Source organism: Pleurodeles waltl, chromosome 11, assembly GCF_031143425.1.
Source record: "Pleurodeles waltl isolate 20211129_DDA chromosome 11, aPleWal1.hap1.20221129, whole genome shotgun sequence".
Classification (NCBI taxonomy): domain Eukaryota; kingdom Metazoa; phylum Chordata; class Amphibia; order Caudata; family Salamandridae; genus Pleurodeles; species Pleurodeles waltl.
The window spans coordinates 875,761,150-875,773,678 of NC_090450.1; positions in this window are offsets into that span (position 1 = coordinate 875,761,150).

The following is a 12,529-nucleotide window of genomic DNA, read 5'->3' on the forward strand; positions in this document are numbered from 1 at the left end:
CAGCCGTACATGAAGGTTGTGAGGTTGGGTGTAAAAGGAATGTTCACTTGTAGTAGAGTGTAAGACTCTCCACACATCTATCAATGACCAGTGAGAAGCATATTGTACCAACTGCTCAGTGCTGTGTTCATTATGTATGTTTGATAATGATCAATACAGGTCAAAGTCTAGGATACTGATAAAATTGTCACCAATGATCCATGATAGGTGAGACAATTGTATGAGAAGGGATGAGAGGTGTGCCAAAAAGTAGGGTTTGGCCATATTCAGGGAGTAAACACTGTTGAGAAAAACAGGTGCATTATCTAGTACTCATTCAACAAAAACCTACCTCCTCTCTATATCAATAGTGTTTCAGTAGTAGTACTACAAACTTTATTCGACTTTCAACGTCATAAAAGTATCAAATATTATACATTTCAGTATATAATAAATAAATAAAATTAAATAAGTTAAAATAATAAAAAAGATAAAAAACATCTAGTATATCATTAAAATTTCCCAATCATCAATATTTAAATGGTCTAAATAAAGTTACATCACTACCCCCATAGACTTCCTTGTATTTAATACGGAGCATAAAAAGTTAGCCAAAGTTCCACAAATTTCTATAGAGGATAACAACTGGAGGCTGGCAAACGCGATACGACACTGGGGCAAGTTGATTAACCTTAGAAGGGGCACTACTAAGCGCTTTCTCTGTTTGGCGTAAAATTTACAGAATAAAACCACGTGAATTGTAGTTTGAAGTGCCTTTGCATCACAGGGCAATGCCTTTAATGTGGTACTCCAGTCGTTCATAGTTGGAAAGGTTACTAAACGATGAAATGTGTCTAGCCTTAATCTAGTGAGAACGAAACGGTGGCGGAGGTTTACCACATTCGCCAAATAGGGCTGCATGCCCTCCGCCGACAAAATTATTTGGTTATGGATGACGTGGGCTTTTTTGATTCAACCTCCCATCGTAAATCTTCTAGATACTTTAATGCCCGAGCGCTCAGGTCCTTCCTAGAAATTTTTCCCAGCGCTACCGGGTTTGTGTAATAGTCTTTGTTACCCATATTTTCAAAAAAGGTCATAATATATCTTAACCAGGGCACCCTCGCTGAGTATGTTGACTCCATACAGTCAGTCAAAATGGCCTTGTTTAATCCAGTATATTCCGAGGTCCAAACTTTATGCCATAGCAATAACGGTTGAATCTTTATCAGATCTGCAATAAAGGGGACCCACAGTTCAGAGTGGATAATGTATGATGATGAACCATTTGGTACCATCAGCAGATATCTTAAAAGTCATTTTCCACCGTCTGTACCGGGTTACAGTTGGTGTATCCCCAAATTCGAGACCCATACATAACAGCCGGAATGCACTTGGCTTTGTAAATTTTTATCATGTTCGGGGGGTGATCCCCCCGAGCCTTTTGGAAAAAAGCCTTAAGGCTGCCGTTTTAATAAGCTGAGCTCTTTTCATTTTCCTGCAGTTGGCCCTAGAACCCTGTTTGTCAAACATTATGCCCAGATAAGAAAAGGTTCCCCCAGTTTCAACCCTCCCATCCGCGGTAGTAGTATTATAAATCTTACCACGTTTCCCACCACAGTTCATAATAAACGTTTTGGAGCGATTAACGGCAAGACCCAATTGTGACATGAATGGAATGCAAGTGGTTAAAAGTTTTTGAAGAGCTAGTGGGGTCCTGGCCATTAATACTGCATCGTCTGCATAGAGTAGTACCGGAACAGCACGCTTACCTATTTGGGGTAGGTCTTTGCAGTTACTAGCCAATTCATTTTCTAAGTTATTTATGTAGAGTGAGAATAAAAACGGGGCAAGAACACAACCTTGGCGCACTCCTCTATGTAGACCAAAAGGGCGGGTGCATTCCCCTTTTAGCCCATACCTCACTCTAGCTCTGCCCCCTGTGTATAATTCTCATATGAATTGAATTATAGCTAACTCTACCCCCATGGTGCTTAAAATATCCCATAGCTTGTCATGAAGTACACAGTCGAATGCTGATGATAGGTCGATGAAGGCCAGATGCAAATTGCCTGCTCTAATCTTTGTATACTTTCCAATAATGATACTTAAGTTCAGGCTTTGCTCCACTGTCCCAATTCCTTTCCGGAATCCATACTGGACAGGAGATAAAACACTCTTTTCTTCTGCCCATGTTTGCAGTCTATTCAGGATAATTCTCCCTGCTAATTTAGCTGTTGTATCCAGCAAGGAGATAGGCCTATAACAGGCTGGGTTAAGGCGATCACCTTTTTTGTATATTGGAATAATATTGGAGTCTCACCAAGATGGTAAGGGGCCGCATATACAGATGGCCCTCAGTGTCTGCGTCAGTACAGGCCCCCATAGCTGAATATTAGCCTTGTATAAATCAATCGGAACGCCATCAGGGCCTGTTGCTTTCCCTGGTTTACTTAAAGTTATGGCTTCCTCTACCTCCTCAAGGCTAAATTGAGGGGCTATGGTCGGGCGTGGACCTTCCTGGAGGCCTTGATCGTGTACAGGAACTAAGGACTTCATATCACTAGCCAGCGAATAGATTTTAGAGAAGTGAGCAATCCAATCCTCTTCGGAAATCGCAATTTCCATTCTGGGGGAGTCTCTGTCCCCTAATGCGGGGGAATTTATTGTTTTGCAGAAGAGGATATTATCTTTCGTGCGGCTTGCTGTATGTAAGGTTTCCCACAAAGATCTTTTCAAGGTCAGTTTCCTTTCCTTCAATGATGTCTTGTATTCCTGTCTACACTTACGTATAGCAATTGGAGATCTTTTTGGGGCACTTAAGGCCTTTTTCAATTTCTTATATGCTTGTGTACAGTTATGGTCAAACCATCCGATAGCCCTTTTTTTCCCCATCTTACCACCTCTAATAGTAAGAGCTTCTTTTGTGGCTTGCATGATCAATGTAAAAGCACTTCAACATCGCCCTGGATCTAGGTTCTCACTTAGGCAGTCTGCAAAGGCATGGTTACAGTCACATATTAACTGCTTCAACAGAGACTTAGGGTCTATCTGAGACCATTTCAGGGTGTATCCATTACGTGGCACTAATTAAATGTCATCTGCCAGCGTAGCCCTGTCATCCCTGGCTACTATAAGAGGAGTTAGTGAGAGGTTCAGGCTCTGGGGGTAGTGATTGCTGATAGCGATGTCATGCAAAGTATAATTCGTGAGGTAGTGTGCAAAGTGGGTTGACATTAAGACATAATCAATCACAGTGTTCGCACCCCTTCCATTGTAAGTTGGTTTAAAATGTGTTTCGTCTGCGTGTAATTCATTTACAAAGGACAAGTTATGGGTTTGGGGCAGTAAATTCATTGCATCTCCTTGAGTGTTATGTGAAAAGTGAAGTCTTAAACCAACATCTTCAGGATACCAGCCACATACCTTATCTGAGATTTCTTTACAAGGGTGTACATTAAAATCACCACCCCATAACATGAAGATCTCACGTTTATTTTTTGCACATATTTTTTTTAGGTCGTTACCCATCTCCATTAGGATGTTAGGTACATTATTGTAAAAATTAATAATGACTAAATGAGTCTTATTATCCAGGTTACTCTCTATCATTTGATAGTATGGGCTCGTGAATTGCATCTCTAAGTTCTGTAAACGTAACTTGTTAGAAATATATGTGCTCAGTCCCCCTTTTGGTCTGCCATACCTGGACTGTGCGGCTGGTGTGTGAAATGTTTTATAGCCGTTAATGTGGACAGGGCTTAAAAGCCACGTCTCTTGGAAACAAATACATGAGTAATCTTCTATAAAATTCGCCCAGGTCCCATTACCTATCTTATTAGTTAGACCTGCGATGTTCCAAAACAATAGGGCTATTTCCGCTTTCTGTTTAGGGATACAGTAGTGGTCCTTTGGTAAACAGAAGGACATATCACCGTCGGTTGGGTGAATTATATTTCTGGGACCAGTGCTCTGATTTAAGAAAGATTGTGTCATGTTTCTTATGGGATCCGAAATGTGGGATGAGTCTTCCTTGATTAAATCTGGCCCTGGTGTATGTGCTACCTGGACTAGTTCATCGGAGGGAACTATCTGATTCTTGTTGAGTCAATCTATATCCTCTAAGGTGTTTCAGTAGGTTTGAAGGGGACCGTGGGTTTCACCCATATCAGCACACGTCTACCAAAGTGGGAGTGATCTGGCAATAGTATTGACCTCTCCACCGCTTCATTAGTTTGACCCCCTTCTTCTTGAGGCAAGTGCATTTCTTTTAAGAAAGTGATATGGGTGTTTTCTTGCCTAAGAAAGAAGTAAATGTGGTGGAATTTTTTGGGAGAGCTCTTTCTCCTCACATTCCTCGTAAGGAATGCAAGTGTAGCCATTCTCACATGCATGTGATGATGTAGCATGTGCTACTGGGAAAGAGATCCCCAAGCATTGGGCTTGACAGACCAGCTCTGCATCATTTGCTATTTAAGGCATGAAGACAGGGAGAGACGTGGATGCTGTACTCAGCAAGGAGCATTGTGTCTTTGCCTAACAGAGTTGAGTCAGAGTCACCAGATGAGGTCTTGTTTGCTGACCCTTGGAGGCCATTGAGAGAGCCAAAAGATTCTTAATGCATGCCTGGCTTGGGGTGGTCACACTGGAGGTGCTGTTTTGTAGGGCACTGGGCCTTGCCTCCGTATGCAACGATGCAAAGCTCTGTGGGAATGCAGTGGCCGGCCAGGAAGGCCATTCCCCAAGGAGCAGCTAGGCTCCTAGCAGTGCTGGAGCTTCTTGGTGAAATCCCAACAGCACAGTAGGGGATGGCCCCCTCTCACTCTCAGGACCGGGATTCAGGCCTGGCAGGTAGGAAGGCAACCATTCACAGGTCCGCGACATGAACAGGAATTGGAGGAGGAGCCTACCCCCAGAGAGCAGTGAGGTCGTTAGGCAGAAGCTAATCAAATATGGGCCCTGCTGCTGTGTCAACAGCAGTAAGGGGGAAGCCGGGAGCAACCCCACCCTTAGCCGGCACCCAGGCCCAAACAAGCGGTCTGTAGATGCCTCACTTCTTGGCCAGGCGGATGGGCTCTCCAAGACTGATAGGCAGCGGGTACGCAGCTTCAGAAAAATTAGAGGAGGCTTAGGAGCCCATCCACGGGATCTTTACACCTATTATGTGATTTTAGTGTCAGAATCAGTGAGGATTATGCAGAAGGATGAGGATTGTATTGTATTGTAATAGTATTTATATAGCGCTTACTACCCCTGACGAGGCGTCAAAGTGTTTTTTGGCGAGTAGCACGCTACTTCGGAACCCAACAAGAATTAGTGATGGATTAGTATCGGGAAATATGAGTACAGTTTTAGTATTATTATGAGTTAATTTGAGCCACGGATATGAGAGTTTGTTAGTTAGATTGACTGGAGTAATGGAGGGATGGAAGAGGAAAGAATCCAGAAGTGTTAATTGGGAGTATATGGTAATAGGATTTAGGCTTGGGATGAGTAAAGAGGGATGGAGGAGGAAAGAGCCTGTGGGAGGGGTTAGGGAGCTCATAGTAGCAGGGTGAGATAAATGAGAGTGAATTTAGTAGGGTTGTTTTGGAGGTCATGGTAGTAAAGTGAGGTTTGGTGAGTTAGATGTGGAAGCGGAGGGAAGAGCTTAGGCAGAGTTATTTAGGAGATGACAGTAGTAGAATGGATTTGGGATGAGTCAGAGTGGGAATGGAGGATAGATTGATAGAGACATGACATATGATGAGGGGTAGATAAGTGTGATGTAAGATGAGAGCAGGGATTCATAGATAGATAGATAGATTTCAGCAGGCAGGTCGCTCCTCGCGCCGCCGCCCGTGCCGCCGCCCGTGCCGCCGCCCGTGCCGCCGCCCGTGCCGCCTCCACTTTGCCGGTTTCATCTTTTCCTTGTCTTTTTCTAAATCCACTCCCGCTGCGTCCCCGCAGCCCCTCCCTCCTCCCGCCACCTCCTCTCCATCCGGTTTTTCCTTTTCTAGATTCCCCTTCCGCTGCGTCCCCGTGGCCCCTTCCCTCCTCCCCCCACCTCCTCTCCGTCCAGTTTTTCCTTTTCTAGATTCCCCTGCTGCTGCGTCCCTGCGCCTCCTCCCTCCTCCCCCCACCTCCTCTCTGTCCGGTTTTTCCTTTTTTAAATCTCCCGCCGCTCCTAATCCCTGCGGCCCCACCCCCCCCAGCCTTCCCATTCGCCCAACCCTCCTTCCTCCCAGCTGCCACTCCCTCTGGTGCGCCAAAGGTGCACCAAATGCAAGCCAGTCTGCACCCGTCCGCGCCAAGACCGCGCCCAGCGCCAGTCCCCCTGGCCCCCTGGCCCCCTCAGACAAATCTATTCCCCCCTCACCCTCCACTCACTCAACCCAGGCCCTCGTCCCACCTGCACCCTTTTCAGCCCCACACACACTCATGGCCCCTTCCCCTGCTACACCTGTCATTTCTCCTGCTCCTCATCCCTCACACCACACACCAACCATAGTGTCCCCCCAACAACAAACACAACACCCCCAAAGCAATACTCACCTGCTCTGCCCCCGCCCCCACCAACCAGCCCCGCCACACACCACCCCACAACCAGAACACACCCCGCAACAACACCCTCATGCACTACACCAACACCACCCACCACAACCACATCAACTGCCTGCTCCTCAACACCCGCTCCCTTCACAAACATGCCTCTGAACCCAACATAGCCATCGCCACCCCCAAGGGATACAAACTCCAACGCAAAGAGCGCCTCAACAGGCCAGGTGGTGGCATCGCCATCCTACACAGGGACACCATCAAAGTCACCACCAACTCCCAAGACACTATCGACAACACAGAACACATGCACTTCCTAATCCACATTAACAACAACTCCACCCTCAGAGGTACACTAATCTACAGACCACCAGGACCACGCCCCACCTTCTGCGACACCATCGCCGACACCATCAGCTCGCCCAGACTACATCCTCCTTGGTGATTTCAAATTTCACTTGGAGAACCTTCAAGACCACAACTCAACTTCCCTCATAGACAACCTCACCAATCTCGGACTCAACCAACTGGTCACCGCACCCACCCACTCAGCAGGACACACGCTCGACGCAATTTTCACCTCAAGCCAACACATAGCCTACACCCACACCACCGCACTCCACTGGACTGACCACCACTGCGTTCTCTTCTCCTTCACCAAACCCCCCACACACCACCATCAACACACCACACCCTACTGCATGTTGGACAAGATCCCCACAGAGCGCTTGAGCTCCCAACTGGCTCACAACCTCCCCCCCCACACCAGCGACCCAAACGCAGGAGCACACAACCTCTCTAAATGGATCACTACCTGCACAGACACACTAGCCCCCCTCAGAAAACACATCGTCACCCGCAACATCAAGAACGCCCTATGGTTTACCCCCGAACTCCAAGCGCATATGCTGCCAAGCGGAGAAAATATGGCGACAAGAACCCTCTACAACCAACTTCTCCACCCTCAAAACTACCATTCGCACCCATCACCAACTCATACGCACCACCAAAAGAGATCACTACAAGACACGCCTTGACAACAACTCCCAAAACAGCAAAGAACTCTTCACCATCATTAAAGAGCTAGCCAAACCCAAAGCCAGCAACATAGATCCCTCACAGACACAGCCCCTATGTGACGCCCTCTCCAACCACTTCCACCACAAAATCCTGGACATCCACAACAGCTTCATACCACACACACCCACCACACACACTCCTCACTCACCCAACTCATCCGCCACTCATGACCCCCCACCACACTCACCGCCTGGGCCACCACCACACACGAAGAAACCGAAAAGACCATGAACTCCATCCACTCTGGATCCCCCTCCCACCACTGTCCACATCGCATCTACAACAAAGCCAGCCCAACCATCGCCCCCATACTCTGCGAAAAAATCAACTCCTCTTTCAACTCCAGCTACCCAGCCACCTACCCAGACCCCTGGAAGCATGCAGAAATCACCGAACTCCTAAAAAAAAACAAAGCCGACCCGGGGGTCCTCTCCAACTATCGCCCCATCTCCCTCCTCCCTCTACCCGCCAAGGTTGCCAAGAAACTAGTCAACACCAACCTATCCCACTTTCTCGAAGAAAACAACACTCTTGACCCCTCATAATCCGGGTTCCGCAAGAACCACAGCACGGAAACCCCCCTCATCGCATGCACTGACGACATCAGGACCAAAGTCGACAAAGGTGAGACCGTCGCACTCATCCTCCTAGACCTCTCTGCAGCCTTTGACACTGTCTGCCACCACACACTCCGCACACGCTTCCACAACACAGGAATTCGCCACAAAGCCTTAGACTGGCTCACCTCCTTCTTCACCCACCGGACACAAAGAGTCCGCCTTCCACCTTTCCACTCCACCGCTACCAAGATCATATGCGGAGTCCCCCAAGGGTCCACCCTCAGCCCCACACTATTCAACATTTGCATGATCCCCCTAGCCAACATCCTCCGACCACACTGAATCACCATCCTCTCCTACGCAGACGACACCCAACTCATCCTCTCCCTCACCCGCAACCCCACCACCGCCAAAACCAACCTACATGCTGCACTCCTCGACACCGCCAACTGGATGACAACTAACCACCTCAAGCTTAACTCCAACAAAACTGAGATCATCATCTTCGGCCCCAACAAAGCCATTTGGGACGACTCCTGGTGGCCCACTGCCCTAAGCCCCGCACCCACCCCCACAAACCACACACGCAACCTTGGCATCATCCTGGACCCCTTCCTATCCATGACACATCAAATCAATGCACTAACCTCTTCCTGCTTCCACACAATCGGCCCTCTAAAAAAATCCTTCAATTGGATTCCCCCAGAGACCAGGAAGACAGTCACCCATGCACTTATGAGCAGCAGACTAGACTACGGTAACGCCCTCTATGCCGGCACTTCACTCAAACTCAAACGCAAACTCCAGAGAATCCAGAACACAGCTGCACGCCTCGTCCTTGGCCTCCCCCGCCACGAACGAATCTCATCACACCTCAAATCCCTTCACTGGCTCCCCATAGACAAGAGAATCACTTTCAAGATTGTCATCCACGCACACAAATCCCTCCACAACACCGGCCCGACCTACCTCAACGAAAGAGTGAACTTCCACACTCCCACCCACAACCTCCGATCAGCCGACCTCGCACTAGCTACAGTCCCCCGCATCCAACGAACCACCACAGAAGGCAGGGCCTTCTATTACCTCGCCCCCACAACCTGGAACTCCCTCCCCGCCAACCTCCGCAAAACCAAAGACCTCCTACTCTTCAGAAAAAACCTCAAGACATGGTTGTTCGAACAGTAACCCACTCCTCACCCCTGCCACAAGCACCTTGAGACCCGTGAGTAGCACGCTCTATAAATTTTTTGGATTGATTGATTGATTGATAGATATCTAGTATAACAACCCACCCAGGAGCCATGCAATGACCCACGAACATGCCAAGCACAGAACAACATACACACATACATACATATATATAATATATATATACACACACACACACACATATGCACACATATATTTACATACAATACATATTTAGAACCATGGGTAAATATACTTAGTTAAACAGGTTTACAGAGTGTGTGTGTATTTTATTGTTATGACATAGTAGCGATACATATTTTCTAATGAACTATACATAACTAGAAATATACACATAATCAGAAAAAAATATTTATCAACATAGGCATATGCAGTCCATAGTTGTTTGAATATGGTGGTTATGAAGGAAAGAGCCAACTTTTGAGTAGTTTTCTGAAGACAAGAAGTTATCTGTGGCTCTTATAGTTGGGGGTGATGAATTCCATAGTTTGGCTGCTTGAAAGGAGAAGGATGTACCACCTATAGTCTTTTTCTTGTATGGTGGTGTTCCAAGGTGGGTTGCCAATCTTGAGTGGAGGTTTCTTTGTTGGATGTATTTGGTTATTTTGTTTCATATAAAAAGTGGTCATGTTCCATGTATAGCTTTGTGGGTGATACAAAGCAGCTTGAAAGTGCATCTTCTGGCAATGGGTAACCAGTGTAGTGCTCTCAAGGCAGGGGAGATGTGGACTTGCGGCTTTATATGTAATAGTAGCCTGGCTGCGGAGTTCTGAATACGTTGTAGCTTTTTCATAATAGATAGAGATGATCCATGGTAGAGGCCATTGGCATAATCCAGTTTGGACAGTACAAGCGAGATAGTAGCTTGCACCTTGTGTGGAAATCCGAGGTGGGGGAAGATGTGTCGTAGAGTCTTCAAGGTGATGAAGCTTGTTCGTGCTAATTTGTCCACTTGAGCATTCATAGCTAACTTGGAGTCCGTGGTGATTCCAAGGGTTTTAACTTCCTTAGATAATTGAGGAGGTGGTCTGAGATCGTCAGGCCAGACGCACAGAGGGTCATAACTTTTCCAGTCACCACGTATGAGTATTTCTGTTTTGGAGGTATTTAGTTTGAGATGGCTCCAGGTCATCCACTGATCAACGGCTCTGAGGCAACTGAAGATTTCTGAGTTTTCAATGTTTTTGAGGCATTCTAATTTAAGTAGTATTTTGTGTCATCTGCATAGTTGTAGCATGTGAGATGAAAATCATTGATCAGTTCTGGTAATGATATCATGTAGATGTTGAAAAGCAAAGGTGAGATGATTGATCCTTGGGGGACCCCTACTTATGTGAGGTAGGGTTTGGACAAGAAGGGGGGGCGAGTAGATGATATTAGATCTTTTTTAAAGATAGGAATTAATCCAGTCGAGAGCAGTCCCTTGTATGCCGGCTTCGTGGAGTCTTTGAATTAGGGTGTCATGGTCAACCATATCAAAGGCAGCCGAGAGGTCCAAGAGAAGTAGTGCAGCAACTCCCTTGTGGTCGACTGTGATTTTAAGATCAGCCCAGATTGCTATGAGTGCCGATTTAGTGCCTCTTCCTGGGCGGAATCCAGTTTGGAAGTCTGAAAGTATAGAATTGTCTTCAATGAATTGTGAAATCTGGGTGAATTCTGCTCTTTCTATCAGTTTGCCCAGGAAAGGTCCATTTGTGATTGGTCTGTAGTTGTGGGTGTCATGTGGGTCTAGGTTTGTTTTCTTTAATAACGGTCGTATGTTTGCCTTTTTCAGGTCTACAGGAAAAGTTCCTGTTGTTAAAGAGTTGTTGATGATTCTTCTTACGGGTGTGGCAGCAGAAGTAGATAAAAGAATGTTCTTGAAGCTGTGTGGTGGACAAGGGTCAGAAGGGCAACCGGAAGGCCTGCTTGCTTTGACCAAATCCATAAATTCACCTTGGGATATTTGTTGGAAGGACTGTAGGGGCTGTGTTGGTTTATTCTTAGAGGGTATTTTAGGAAAGGGGTTGGTGCTGATAGTTTTCTTCTGTTTTAAATAGGAATCCAATGTGTCTACCTTGGTTGTGTAATGAGTTTCCAATTCGTTTGTGAAATTTTGAGTAGTGGGATGACGTCCTTCCATGCATGTAGGTTTTCGAAATTCATTGAGAATTTCATAACATTCCTTGGTTGTAGATTTAGCATTTTGAATTCTGTCTGAGTAGTACCTTCTTTTAGCTTTTTTGATTGATGATTTGCATATTCTGTTAAGTTTGTGTAACTGCAGTTTGTCTTGACTTGTTTGTTTTGAGCCAGGTCCGCTGCAACTTTCTGATTTGTTGCTTTATCTTTTTAAGTTCTGTGTTTCTCCAAGGTGTAAAGTCACCAAAAGGTGGCCACCATCTTACGGAGCCTAACCACTCCCCCAAAGGCACCCTCTATAAACATTGGTTAGAGATTGGTGCTTCAGGGCTATATTCCAAAACAATGTATCTGCATATCTGCACTGAAGCATAACATACCTGCAGGCTTACAGGTAAATAGTAGATAAACTCTAGATCCTGATTGAAAAGGTTAAGGTTTGCTGATTTCTACTTTTACTAGTAGGGGTGTCATGACTGCAGAAAATCTGCAAGAAACACTGATGCCTAGGGTGAGTCACAACTTTGCAACTTTCTCAGTTCACTAACATGTGCAATGCCATTGTCTCACTTACCTACTCTCCTGAGTGCCTATCAAAGTCTGTTGGCGCTGCACTAAATGTGGGACCTGCATGCATTGGGTCCTTATTTTGAAAGAACGTTATTTATCATGTGAAAAAAGAACTGTGACTTTTTACACTAACCATACACCTGTGAATTTTCCACACATGTAAGTTTAAGAAAAGCAGAGAAATAATATTTTCGCTGGTATACAATTGAAGTGTTTGTAATTAAATAGAAGTAATAAATCTCCATTTCGGCCTTTAGTTGTTTACCTTTTTTAATGGATAAAGCTGCGGGTCATGAAATCATGGCAACTGTATGAAAGAAAAATGTCCTGGTTACCAAATAAAAAGATACTTAAAGAATCAAGACCATAAATTGTCACACTGAATTTCCAAAGTGGTGGGAATAATTGCGGTAAGGCAACTACAAATGTAACTGCATACTCGACGACAAGCAATTACGGACTTGACAACA